Raw genomic sequence first — 14,559 nt, forward strand, 5'->3', positions numbered from 1 at the left:
CAGAGGTGAGAAGTCACACTAAATTTAAAAACAAAACATATATTTAAGTATATTTAAAAATGCAGGAGAAGTGTTGGGGAAATCATAACCTTCTCCCACTTCTTTTTATCATAACCTTTTCCTATTTTATATTTAAATTCCACCTCCTTGTATGTGGAATTTTCTGATGAAAAACATGTCAGAAAAAAAAAAATCCCAAATAGCTCTTCTCAGTTGGGTGGAACACAGGCTTCCTACTTCCAGTGGATTCATTCTTGTTTACACATCTGAGCATCACGCTAGTCCTTGTAATCGCACAGTCATGTTATGATCTTGTTTTTAATTTGCTATTTCTCTTAAACTAGAGTTCTTCTCAAAGTCATTGAATTAGAGGATAGTGCTTCACCATATCTGAATGTTTGACCTACTTTCTTTGTTCAAGCGAAATGAATGCTTCTAGTGCCACAGACTGTGTTGAGCTGATCCATTGTGATCATTTAGCATGCTGCCAGAGTTGGTTCTTCAGCAGCAGCAATTCTTTTGTATTCAGTCCAATAATAAAGGTATTTTATAGTTTTCATCCAAGAACAGAAACTTTGTGCAATACTATTTAAAACACTCTTTTTTGGAAATGTTTAAATCCAATTTCCATTTGAAATCCATTTCATATTCAAGCTTCTGCAACTGGATGATGAACTAGATAATCTTATGAAGCTTTTCTGTCTTATTTTTCTTACAATGCTACATTCCTTTTTGTACAAATCTTATTTTTAAACAGAAAGTCTTGCAGCATGATGTAAAATACCTTGTCAAAACCTGTTATGTCAGTATAATTACTTGTATTGCCTAATCTCCTCCAGTAATGACATTTGTGTGACAAAATCTGTTCCCCAAAATTCTTACTGAATGACATTAATTATGCTACCGTACTCTTAGTCATGGAAAATGGCAGCTCTATCAGCCTTTCATCACATTGTATGTGATCAGTATCAGTCCATCCCTTTAGGTCATCCTTTTTTAACCATCTTAATATCTAATTAACTCTTTGCAGTTCTTTCTTCTTTCCACATTATAACAATATCTCTTAAAAATCAGAGTCCATCCTCTTGCAGACTTTCTTGTTTGTTGAAGAAGCTCAAGGACAAAGCTCTTTTAATTCATAGGGAAAGCTGAGGTTTTGTGAACTGTTCGTGCAGGTCCCATTGCCAGATACTGAGGACACATTTGAGAATTAGCTGTATTACACTTGGTTGTACACAGCAGGGAAATGTGTTTCAGGTGAAACTTTCCAGGGATGTGAAAACTGTATACTTGATTGACTGTAATTTGGAGAAACAGATTAGTCTGTAACGCCTTGAACTTCTTAAAGTGATGTTGGCAAGACCTTACATCAGTCATCTCTCATGGTAATGACAACGGTCCATTGGCCAGATAGAAGGATAAAGCAGCATGAGAATTGCATAGCGTTGCAGGTCCATCCCTGAGCATGGCCCCACGCTGGGAGATGAGAGCTGTCCCACATCCCAGATGACTTCTGCCCCACTTTCCATGGGATTTTGTGTAACTGTCTTTCAGGTAACAAACTTTTTATTTCCATATCTGAAAACAAAAGATGGCATCTGTGCCTGCCTTGAAGATACCAAATACCTGAGCTGAAAATATTATTTACAAATTGTGCATCTATCTCTTTGCTCTGTTCTTGCATGTGAGTCACAGCACATGACTCTCTCCCATCTCCCTCATAGTAAAAGAGGCAGAACCTGTAGCCACATAATGTTTACAAGTGCTTGGATTATCTAACCAAGGATTCCAAGTATTGTCCATCATGAAAAGGCACGCAGGCAGCAGGGATGACTTTCCTTTGCTCTGAATTATAGCAACTTTGACCTACTGTAAGAAGGACCTTGTTGTGGTAACCTAAGTTATCATCACTGTTATGTGCAATTTGAGAATAGAGCGGTGAGAAGATGACACTAAGAAGACATCAGCTAGCCGATGGCCATCTTAGGCTCAGCTGAGTTGTGTCACAGTCGATGGGTTAACATGTAAAAGCCAATCAGTTACCACACCAGGTCAGCATGCGGTAGAAATGCAAAATGATTTTCAATTTTTCTTGCTGTTTTTATGAATCATACATATACTGGCTTCTTAATCTCCTCTGGCACGGGGAACTCATGTCTTAATAATAGTCCAAACAAGAAAATCTGTTAAGTATAATGAATCCATTTACAGACATAATTTTCTGAGTTGGATCCTATTTATTCTGTCAGTGTTATTTGCTGCACATGGCAAAAAATTTGATTAACCAGATAAAAGTTCGGTGCTATCTATGAACTGAATGTTGCCGAACCATTAGCTTCAAAGTGCTCAGGATTTAAATGGTTAGACTGTCAACAATCCGGTGTTCCTGAAGCACATGGGAATAAATAGTTACTTTTGAAAAAGCAATCCCCTTAAAGACAATAGAAAAAAGGCTTTAGACAGGTTGGCTGCCCCAGTTCCTATTGATTTCATACCAGCATGCTGATATTATCTCCTCCTTCCTGCTCACATTTCTCAGTTGCAAAAATTTAATGTCTTGCTATCTGTTTTATAATTGAGTTTGACTTCTCTGTGAGTCTTGTCTAGCAACTGTGTCCAAGATCAGCTTTTTTATCTGGAAAAAAAAAAGAGGAAAAAGAAAGCTTTCTGAATACTCAGCTAGATATAATTTCATCTTTGACTTCACGCCCACTGCTACTTGTCTGCAAAAGAAATCTAAGATCCTTATGGCGCTGGTTTTGACAGGATACATTGAAGGCAATAGTATGTAAAGCTACCGCTGTCACACAGTGTTTAAGCTGGTTGTTTTATACTCTAGCCCTCATCTGCCCATTTTGTGTCTACTCTGGAACCATGTATACATGGAACCATGTCATCTGGCTTGAGAGCATGTTCACTCTAACTACACTTGCCATGGGGTTTGCCAAGCTAAACAGCAACTGGCAAAAGCCTTCTCCATTGTTGTGTCCAAAACAAGCAGCCTGCTGGGATAAGCATTTGATCCCAAAGCTGTGTGCCTGCTTTTTTGCCTGTAAATCTGCTCAGTTGGGCTTTCACTCTAGAAGTAGTTATTTTTCTCAGAAAGACCTGTGAATATATTTCTCTGTCTAGACAACCATTGTATGATCTGTTTGACTTTTGAAAAGAGAGTGGAAATTGGAGGCAGCTGAATCTACTTCTCTGTAATTCTCACTTCCCACTAGTTTTACAATATGCAGCTGAAGAACTAGGTCTGTGCTTTGGCATGGACTGTTCACCATAACATTTTATTAGTGTAATAAAATATACAGGAGAACTCACGTTTTCAGGTGGTTTTCACCTCTCTCTAGTTAGTATTTATTGCTCCTGGCGGTATCTTTCTCTCAGTGCACCAAAGGCTAGAAGCAAGGCCTAAGATTTCCCTGCTAAGCATGGGAATTAGTCATTATATATGCTTATTTTAGTTGTTAAAATGTAGACATCTCATTTCATTTATGAGGCTGCAGGATATCTCCTGGCCTCCCACTTCCACTCCAGAAAAGCAGAGGTTTCCTGTGTGGCCTCTGTCATGTCTCGCAGCTGCCCCTCACTAGGACGTGACAAATCGTGCTAGAGATCAGTGGGGCTGAGGTCTTCGTGCTTTTAATCCAAACATCCCTGCCCAGTGGCTGCTTAACCTTAATGGTTTCTAGATACTTTTGGAGCTACTCAGCTTGCGGTGCTGCCTGCCTGCCCCAGCTTCAGTGAATCCAGAAACTATAGAGAGAGTTGTGCAAAATCCTGCCTGCCTCATGCCCTGCTAAAGCAGGGTCCCTTTCAAGTGATAATTATATGTAAGGCATTTCTAACGAATCTCTCATGCCTAATAATTCAGGTTGGGCATTAAGAACAGGTTCTTCATCAGAAGGTGATCGGGCACTGGACCAGGCTGCTGAGGGCAGTGGTCATGGCACAGTGCTACTGGAGTTCCAGGAGCATTTTGACAATGCTCTCAGACATAGGGTTTTGGTTTTGGGTGGTCAGTGTGGAGCCAGGAGTCAGACTCAGCGATCCTTGTGAGTCCCTTCCAACTCAGGATATTCTGTGATTCTCTGATTCTAATACTCTAATCATGTGGCTGGAGCGCTCAACCAGCAGGCAGAAGCATGGGTGAGATGTCCTCACCCGAAGGACTTCAGGCTCCTGCTCTCACAGCAGAGCACAGCCTGGTGTGATGCAGAAGTGAGTAAGGCTCAACAGCCTCCTGAGGATTTTGCTGTGGAGCTACAGAAAGTAGAATGATGAGACTTGGGTTCTCATCTCTGTGCAAGGTGTTCCTGCAGTTCTTCCTGCTGAGTGGCCTGTCTCAAGGTTTGGAAGGAGTTCAGGTATCTGGATCTGGATTTCATTCTGAAAGTCAGCCTAAAAGTTAGGTGCTACATCCCTTCTTAAATCCTTTACTGGACCCAACCCCATGTGATTAAGAAAAATATTTTAACAGTTCTATAGGTCTAATGATCTCATAAATGTCTTTGCAATTGTTCACGCTGTAATTTTGATGGGTAAATGTCAGTGCTGCCAACTCTCGTGATTTTGGTCATATGTCTTGTGAAATATGGGACCATTTGTAAAGACCTGGACAAATAACAGGGAGTGCTAAGTTTCCATAACAGCAAAACAAAAACCATGTTTTCTCTTTAGTTGTTATAAAAACCTTGAAAATTTGTCTTCAGTGGAAAGCTGAGACCCAGAAGATAAATATGACTCCAAATGTAATGAATGACCAGCATTCCTAATTTCAGCTAATGTAACTCTGAGCCCTGACATGACTTTTGATTGGATTGTAGCTGCAGAACTGATCCTGTCTGAGTTATAGAAAAGTCTACTGACCACTGGAAGTGGGAAATGCACCAGAAGAGTCAGGTGGTTTCAAAATGGATCAATTTTTCTTTCACCTGATGTTACAGATCAGTTAATCCTGGGTAAACCAGTGTCTGGAAAACTAATAAATGAGGCTTTGTTTCATGCTTAATGAGAGCATTAACTGTTTCTGCCCTGAGGAAGTGTCCAAAGGTCATTTTTTAAGGACTTGGTGTCCACAGACAAGGGCTTTTCTTTTTCTATTCTCCGCACACTGTTTTACATCATGTTGGTTTCATGCTTCTTTCTACTGGAGAGATGCATTACACGGAGCATAGGCAGGCACCGCGATATGGAGTACATGCATAATGCTGTAGTAGTGTTGTTAGTGCCAGGCATGTCATCAATAGCTGCCGATGAGTGAACAATTTTTAAATTCTAAAAATATTGGTAAAATGCTGTAATCATTACACAAACAAGCAGTACCAGCAGATTAAAACAGCCTCTTTTAGCAGAGCCATTTCTCACAGCAAGGATATTAATGGATGCTAATTTAATAACCTAAGGCTTATTTTAAGTTTGTAATAAGTTACACGTACTCTAAATACTCACTGAAGGCAGTGGTATTTTGATGGGGTGGCTGGTAAGAAAGTTCTTAAGCATGAAATGCATGAGGGGAAAAAAAAAGTCTCTATTAGCTGTTCATTTAATCTCACAAATAAAATTGACTCCACCGAGGAAAAGCTTTAAAAATTATTCAGATTAACCCAATTGGCTTCTCTAGAGATTCTAAATTTAATTGTAAAAGTGTATTTTTAACTGGCAGATACCAGAGCAAATTACATTTTATTTTAGTAAAAGTGTATATGTTTTAATCTTAATTTCCTTTCATTCCATTAAACTCTTCATGGTTGATGTGACAACATTAAATATCACAGCTTGGAAGCAGAAGCATTTCGGAATGCTGACGCGGTGTGCTGGCTGAGCAGCCCTATGCAAGGCTGCAATTAGGAGCGCTAAGCATTAAAATCCTGTTTATACAATAGCTCGTTCACGGGAGATATCTGTATTGCACTGAGAAACCTGCATCCAAATTGCTCCCCTTCTGGAATTCCACATGTGCAGGCAAACACTGGAAGTTTTCCAGATAATGGAGACGAGTTGAACGTGAGTACCAGCTTTCTTCAATTTCAGATTGCTCTCTGGAAGGTGTCATACAAAGAGAGAGATTTTCATGGTCCCCATGAGACTGCAGAAAGAAAGAAGACACCTGTGCTGATTCAGGCCAAAACCTTGTTCTCATTTAAGTCCCGTGCTTGTATTCTTTCTCTGCAGGACAAGTGGGAGCTGCAGAGCTCCTCTAGTTCAGCCGTGTGACTACAAAAATATCCGTGGTGACATTGGTCTAGATTAGGCGGAGAGGCTGGGCTTAGCTGCAAACTTTCACCAAAGGTGCTTGTGTTGATACAGGGTCAGCCTGGAGAACAGAAGGCTGTGGGGAGACCTCATTGCGGCCTTCCAATACCTAAAGAGAGTTTATAAACATGAGGGAAATAAACTTTTTTCACTGGTAGGTAGTGATAGGACAAGGGGGAATGGTTTTAAACTAAAGGAAGGGAGCCTGAGATTAGATGTCAGGGGGAATTTCTTTACTGAGAGAGCAGTGAGGTGCTGGAACAGGCTGCCCAGGCAGGCTGTGCATGCCCTGTCCCTGGAGGTGTTTAAGGCCAGGTTGGGTGGGCCCTGGGCAACCTGGTCTAGTACATGACCTAGTGGTTGGCAGCCCTGCCTGTGGCAGCGAGATTAGAACTTGATGATCCTTGAGGTCCATTCCAAGCCAAGCCATTCTAATTCTATGATTCTCACCTAGCAGCTGTAGGGAGAAACATGGCCTACCCTGGCAGAGGTAGCCCTGGTGGCAGCTGTGACCTTGTTACAGGACCTTGCTCACCACACTGGGAGGAAAAGCATGTCCGTGCCGTGCTGGGGGCAGCAGAGTGCTGTGGGGCAGGGCTATCCTCTCCACCCTACAACCCCCAGTCTGAAGTCAATGTTTTGCTGAAGAACTGTGACTCAGATCAGGAGCATATGAGCTGTCTGCACTGGAGCTGTGGAGAGGGACACTAAGGGTTCCTGGGAAAGGGCAAACCCCTCTGGACCCTCCCACTGGGAAATCTGTGTCTGAAACAGTAGGAAAGACCTTTGATTTTTTCATCTTTTCTGTCAGCAATTTGGTTCCTTCAGCTGAGGCTGTAGGTGTCTAAAGCTAGTGTCCTTCTGTTAGTCCCTAAGATGCCTTTGTGGTCAATGGAGAGACCATGTCTAGAAGTCAAGCTACCTATAAAATGAAGTGTAGTCTTACTATTCTATGTCTAAATGAGCTGTTAAATGGCTGTGCCAATTTAACATGCCAGGGCATGTCAGTCTTGGCCACCAAATCCCCTTGGTGACCATGTCAGTCCCCAGACGTTGTCACAGATGTCACGCACAGCACAACTGCTGGCTTAGGGGTAAATACACATTGCATGCTCCTCACCTCTGACTTGCAAAGCTGAGCCTGAAAACCACAGATTCCATTAACTAGCATGTACTGGCAAGGCCTTGGAAAACCAGTGTTGCTCCATAACACAGACAAGCTCATTCTGTTTGTTCTTGGTTAGTGGATTTTATTTTGGCTCGTTGCTTCATGTGCTTGATATTTAAAATACGGTTCAGTGTTAAGGTTTAAAAACTAATAAGTAATAATGATACCTTAGTATACGATTTTAATCTATTCCTTTTGCATTTTAAAATAAATATGCAGCATAGCCTTGATTTAGTAAAGTTAATTTTCTAGGAGTATAGCTTCCAAACCTTATTGAGAACAATTTCCAGTTATACCAGCATACAATGCAACTGCAGAGATGTAATTTTAAAGTCCTTGACTTCATGAATCCATTGATATGCCATTGAAATAATACGGTTAACAAAGTTTCTTTCTGATGATCATCAAACTGGTGTTTTTGTAAACTGTCATTTGGTGTTTGCTATGATTTTTTCCAGTTAGGAAATAGAAGTGGCAGAAGGAAATGGGCTATTGACTCGCAGCCATTGCTTCTATGGGCTCTCATCCAGCAGTTAGCAATAGTGCTTATAGGGATCTATCTATACAAAACGAGTTTCTGACAGAGCTGGCAGAAACCTGATTTTCCCTGTTTTTTTTTGTGGAAAAAATGCTACCATTTTGAAATACCTCTCCTATTTTTTTCTTTTTTTCTTCCTCCTATTTGAAAAAGATTACAAGCTTTAAAATCTTTTTTTTTTCTATGAATCAAAAATAGAGATGTCTGGGAGAGCTCACCACACAGTCTTTTTTCTGGATAACATGTATATCCTGTCCCGAAACTGGAAAAACTTGATTTTTTTTCTCAATGCTTATTGAGAATGTCTTCAACTAGCCTGCTGAAGTGATGATATCCTGGGCAGCAGGGAACTTGGGCAATTTTGCTGCAGCGCCCTGAGCTGAGAAAAGGGCTAAATACCCCTCGTGTCATCATTGATCTGCGTTCATGCTTGAACACTCTCTGACCCAATGGATATTTTTTTTATCTGAGGCAGAAAGCGCTGCACAAGAGAGAGGTTGAGAAAACATGCAGAGCAGGTCATATACCACCTGTGGCACAGATCCATAGGGTGGGCACTGATGGCACCACATCCACCCAGAACCTCTATATTTCTGGGGTCTGGGAGCCTAGTGGGACTGGAGCACAGCATGCATTTTGGCTTCATCCCAAACTGTGATCTTGTCCTCTTTGCTGGTCCGAGACAGCTTGGGGTCACAGTCTTAAGTGCTGTAAGTAAAGAGAGATTTGCCTCAAAATAGCACTCCTAATTCAAGCAAGAATGTTTGTGTAGACACATGCATCAAAACGCATCCTGGAGTATGCTTGTGATTAGGGCAGTCTCTTGATGCTAGGTTTCAGTCACAAGCAACAATGATTCAGAAGGAGAATGTCTGCAGTTTCTGTTGTGGCAAATGAATAGAGCATAGTTATATTGCAGTAGGGGTCTAATCTCACAGGTTTCTCCTCTTGCATATCTGCTGCCATCCACTGTCAGATTATTTCCTTTATTTTTTTTAATGTTGAATAAAAACTACAACCCCCCTCCCAGCAGCAACTCCCCAGACAAACTAGCATGTGGGAAGTCAAATTTTAAAAAGTGAGGGAGAAAATCTTTTATCTGATCCTAAATTGCTTGTTTTAATTTGAATTTATTCAGATGCATGGTTTGTTTCATTGCCCTGTCTTACTGTTTGTATGTTAGTCTCCAAAGAAGTTTTATCCTATAGACTTTTTCAACTACATTGTCCCCTCTGATGGAAATCTAGAGGTACTATATTTCCAATGGAATATTTTATTTTATGAAAACTGGTGAGTACTTGAATTAATAATTCTACTGAGGGAAAGGCTTCAGTATGAGTTCAAAGCCTTTTTGTTCCTTTGTACCTGACACTGGCCAAACAGCGTGCACAAAGGTCTTTCTTTTATTAGCTCCAGAATTCTGGCTACTATCGAGGAGCCAATATAGATGAGAAACACAAAGTAATCTTGGAGAAAGCAGTTAGGAACATTAAGCAATACATAAATTTTATGTTGATTTTACAATTTAATGATTTCTATAATGGAAATGTGAATATTAATTACTTCAACACATTTCATTAATCCATTAGAACTCCCCTTGGACCTACTAGGCAATAGAATGCTTAAGGCAGGGACAAATTGCAAAGCCTTCCCTCACTACATTTTCTGCGTCTGAGCATATGTCCTCCTTGCATTATCTTTGTGACCATGCTAATGAAAATGCCACCTATGCATGTCTTAGACTCCTGGCTTAATGCAAGTTGTAGAGAAAAAAATGTAGGGATAAGTATTTTAGCATCTAACATAGTGCTTATAATAGTTGTATTTCACATCAAGCAGCTCTAAGTCTCTTGCCTGTCCCAAAGTTGCCCTACAAGAAGAGCAATGGGGTGGCAGTTTAGAACTATAAATGTTTCTGCTGCAGATCTGTCCCTACTCATTAACTGTCTGGTACAACACTCACTTAATTCTACCATTAGTGATTACCAATCTATAGGCCAGAGTTAAGCAATGAAGCACAAGAAGGCAAGAATCATTAACCTTAATAGCAATGACATGACAAAGTGGCTTGTAGATATCTGAGGTAATTTTTTTATAAGACAAGAAAATGCCACTATCATAAGAATACATTGCAATTGGTCTTTCTTGATTAAAATAGTGTCATTGATTGTTTTGTACTTTAAGGAGAGCTTAAGTAACGAACGGATCTTTTAAGATCACCTTACAATTGATAAATGAAGGTAATTCCTGAGCTGCAGTTGCAGAGCAGAATGCTGAACGAATGTTGCATTGTTGTATGTTCATCTTTTTCCCGGTAACACTGATAGGGAGTTCTCTAGTACTTCAGTAGCACAGAACCCACATCAAATGCACATACATTTTCTCCACTGTATTAAAAGAGCTCACTTTACACACGTGAAGACAAAAGTCTTCACTTCACACGTACAAGATAGTGTCATGTACGTCACTTAGAGTCGGTGAATTAATTAACCATTCAAGAAGGTGTGAAACTTCCTTGTGAAACATTCCACGGACCATTCTAGCCTGTAATTAGCTACAGGATCTAGCTATCTTAGAACTTCAGTCTGGTCCTACAGCTCTGGCTCTCAGGGGGACTGTTTTCAAGACTGTAACCTCAATCCAATACCGGCTATGTGTATCTTTAAAAGCACCGTGGAGCAGCTCAAGTCTATAGAAAAAAAACGTCAGTTGCTGAGGAGCTGATGGCTGCACTGTATTTGATATGGAGGGTCACTTCAGGCTAGCTCTAGTTTGGTCTGCTAGCAGTTGTAGCATTTTATGTGCATTCCTAGAGTGCAAATTCTAGGTTGGTTTCTTCTAGAGAGGAATCCAGTCCATGAGTCCAAGTTTGCTCTGCTACATTAACCAAAGCATATAGTAAGTGGGGAAAACTGGGAGGTTTACTTCAAAAGTGTGCTCATGATCCAAGCAGAAATGTTAATGTGAACTCCCCCACAGAATGCCATATGGATGTAAAAAGTCATCATATGCATATCTTGAGCTTCAGCTCAGTTATATCTTGTTCATGTGAAAGTTGAGCAGGAAAAAAAGCAACCATGACCATTCCTATTTACATAGGCATTTAATCAAAACTATTGCTTAATTTCATTTTAATTAATTTTTATTTCTTTTTTATTTTCTTAAGAGAATTTTGCAAAATTATTTCTATCTAGGTACAAAACTTTAATAAATACAAAGTATTTTTTTCTGAGTTTTTTTTTTCACTTTGGAATACTTGGCACACAGTTGGTTTGCTTTTTAAGACAACTTTTAATATTTGTCAGCAACTTACTGGGAGGAAAGAAATGGGAGAGGAACAGAGTCATTACTACTGGAGTATGACCTGCCAGTGGAACAGATATAATGAGCACTAAGCTGGTGACAAACTGGTGATGTGTGCTCCCAGAACTGGAGCCTGACCTGTTGTCTTTATCGTTGTCTTTCCCATCTGCTTCTTCCCATGCTCCAGAGGTGGATATACCTCACCTCACACTGATCATCTACAGTGCAGACACCTACATCTGAGCCAGTTGTCTAGACTCTTTTTATAGTCTGTAGAGAGAAAAACACACTTCTCAGGCATGATTTAGAGGTTCTATTTAGACATCTATGGTAATATCAGATGACTCACTGCCTGGAAAGTAGCTATTTCTTTCCATTTCCATATTTTGCATTTACACAGAGAGCCTAGAAGAATATTTAAAAGACAGGAGTTTACACTTTAAATGTTTGAGAACTTGCTCTGAGGGCCTGCCTATGTTGCCCCTCTAAGAAAATTCACCCTAGTTTTTGATGTCTTCTAAATAAGAACCCTAGAACATATTTACATCATTCTGAAGAATAGCTTCATGTGCAACAGTTATTAGGGCACATTCACATGCTTACTCTGAGGTCATGGGTCTGGGAACATCAGGCGATGCCATAATCTACTTAACATCATTCCTTTGAGTTTACTCAGAGAATGACCACAAGCTGAATGGGAAGTTGGCCATACACTGGCAGCCCATATGGGCACTATGGTTTTAGGGGAGATCTCAGAACCTTTTCAAAATGTTCTTCCTATGCAACACCATTTGGCAGTGGGTCTCATGACATTTAAACTTGCAGTCGCATTTAGGCAAAGTCTTTCATTACTTCAAATGAGTCTTTGTTCATTATTGTGATGATTTCTACTTCTGCAATTCTATTGCTTTTGCAACAAGCCATGAAAAGAAATGTTTGGCTTTGCAATGCAGTGCCTTGAACTCTAGACGATGGATTAATGGTTTGTTTTCTTTCTGTCTAACACGCAGTATTAAAAGGAGAATCGAGTTTACCTTATATTGAACCTTGAGTACGTTTTTCATCTAGGGGGTATGCAGGTCATTTCATGCACTTAGTTTAGAAAACAGCCTTCTGATGAATTCCGCTGTCCCCCAAAATAATGGCAACACCAGACCTGAGGATTAGCTATTTCCATGCGCTGCTAACCTCAGAAGATTTTGCCAGCAGCCTACAAAGCGGAACAAAGCAGAGCATGATCAGCTCTACTTGTTGTTTGGCAAATGACATTTATGCAAATAATTTCTTTGGAAGGGTACAGAAATGCAAAGATTTGTTTTTGTGTAAAATAGCTGTGCTTATCTGCTATCGTGTAAGAGGGAAAGTTATGGCTCACACGTTGAAAAGGTAATGTGGCTTTACTTCCTGATTTATAAACCCTTTTTGTACCTCACCTCAAAGATGTCAGCATTTCAAAGACTGGTGAAGTAATCACTATATATAGCCCTCTATCAGTTTAAGTAGTCTAGAATGAAAGGCACCCTTAAACATGGTTTCATTTTTGCCATTAGTGAAGGACAAAATGAAAGACTAAGTTTTTAGAAGCTGCAGAACTTAGTATCTATATAGGTACTTTATTAGATATAGACATAAAACCACACAGTCATTATCCTAGAGGACATACTAGTGGAGACTGTCCCCATTATAAGAGTACAACAATGCATAACTCCTTCTGTGGGTGTTGTAATTTTTAGTTAATTAGGACTGAGTCTCTCTTCTCTTTAGCAAATATTACGTTGCTTCACGACTGTCTCTGCTGACTTCAATGTTCTAACTTGTGTGGGAGAGGATTTCGCAGGCTCATCATCCTCTGCTAGTTTGGAAACATGGTATTTGATTATAAATACACTATATCTTAAACTTAAATTTGGTATGGGTCCACCAACTCTGGCTTCTGAGTGGATCTACTTCATATTTCAATCACATTGCTGGGCCTCAAGAAAGTTGACAGAGTTTTATGACAGTGTTCAGGACAGGTGTGTCACTGTTATCCTTTAGCTCTGAGCGGAAAAGGGTGATAAAAGAGAATATGGTACAGACTTAGACCAGTATGAATGTCAGGGCCACCTCCTGCTCTCTCCTGGTTTGGCTGCCCGTGCTTGAGGCAGCTGGGACGTGGTGCAGCCATGTGACCTGGGGTCAGGCTGCTGAGAAGAGATCTTTGTGAGAAAGCTGTAGAAAACCTTGTTATGGTATCCCCAGCATCTCTTGGGAGATTTTAAAGCTTTGCCCCTCCTGAGCTGCTGCAGCCGTGTTCTTTCCCACGTACCTCACGACAAAGATCCTCATCCTCCAGCTTGACATCCTAGCCTGACCTCAGACTTGCCTCACCACCGTGAACTGGTCCTAGCTTCTGCCACCAGACCTGTCATTTGGCTGCTGTGCCAGTGCATCTCTTGTCTGCCCACTGCCGAGCAGCTGGAGCTTGCTTCCTGCTCAGCACAGACCCCAAACCCCACCCACAGGATGAGAATCTTGTGCCACTCCTTCCAGCAGAGGGATGGTTTCCAAATGCTCAATCTTCCAGCATAGCAGACTTTGTGAGACACATTTGGAAATTAAACACTAAAAATATTCTGATTCTGAAAGTATCTTCCCTGGAAAGAGTGCTACCTATCCTACAGAATAGCTATCTTCCTTTTTATGGTTTAAGCTTTGACATCCATTGTTCACTCCTGAAAAGTTTATGTGAAATAAGTCACAGTTGGGGCCTTCCAAAGGTATGTTATATTTTACAGATGAATGCACACTTTCTTTGGCCTCCAGATAACTCTTTTTGTCGTAGTTACTATCATGAAATGCCTTTTCTCCCCCTTTCACTTCTTCACCATGTAACATACTTTGTGCAGAAATATTAGCCTTAGAGAAATGCACGCAAGACAAAAGCTCTTTCTTTAGTGATTATGTTTTCTTGATAAATTTCGATACCCATGCTTCAACACATCTTACAACTCAGAACCCAGCACCCACCATCACTTCAGTGGAAATCACTGGCTTTGTGGCTCTGTATTCCTTGGTAGCTGTTAATCAGCATACCTTTGCCTAACAGTGATTATTCAAGTGGTTTTATTGCCTCAGTAGGTTTAATTCTGTGTTTGAATAACTCTGAAAGTTGCATTTCAGTCTGTTGGGTAGGAATAATAATGATAATATAAAGCCCCTGGAACTCAGAGTGCCTTACTTTGCACTGTTTCAAAGATGCAAAAATCAGCCCCATTTGAATGTCACTAATATCTGCGAGCGTGATTATGGGGTG

Source organism: Numida meleagris, chromosome 1 (assembly GCF_002078875.1).
Source record: "Numida meleagris isolate 19003 breed g44 Domestic line chromosome 1, NumMel1.0, whole genome shotgun sequence".
Lineage (NCBI taxonomy): Eukaryota > Metazoa > Chordata > Aves > Galliformes > Numididae > Numida > Numida meleagris.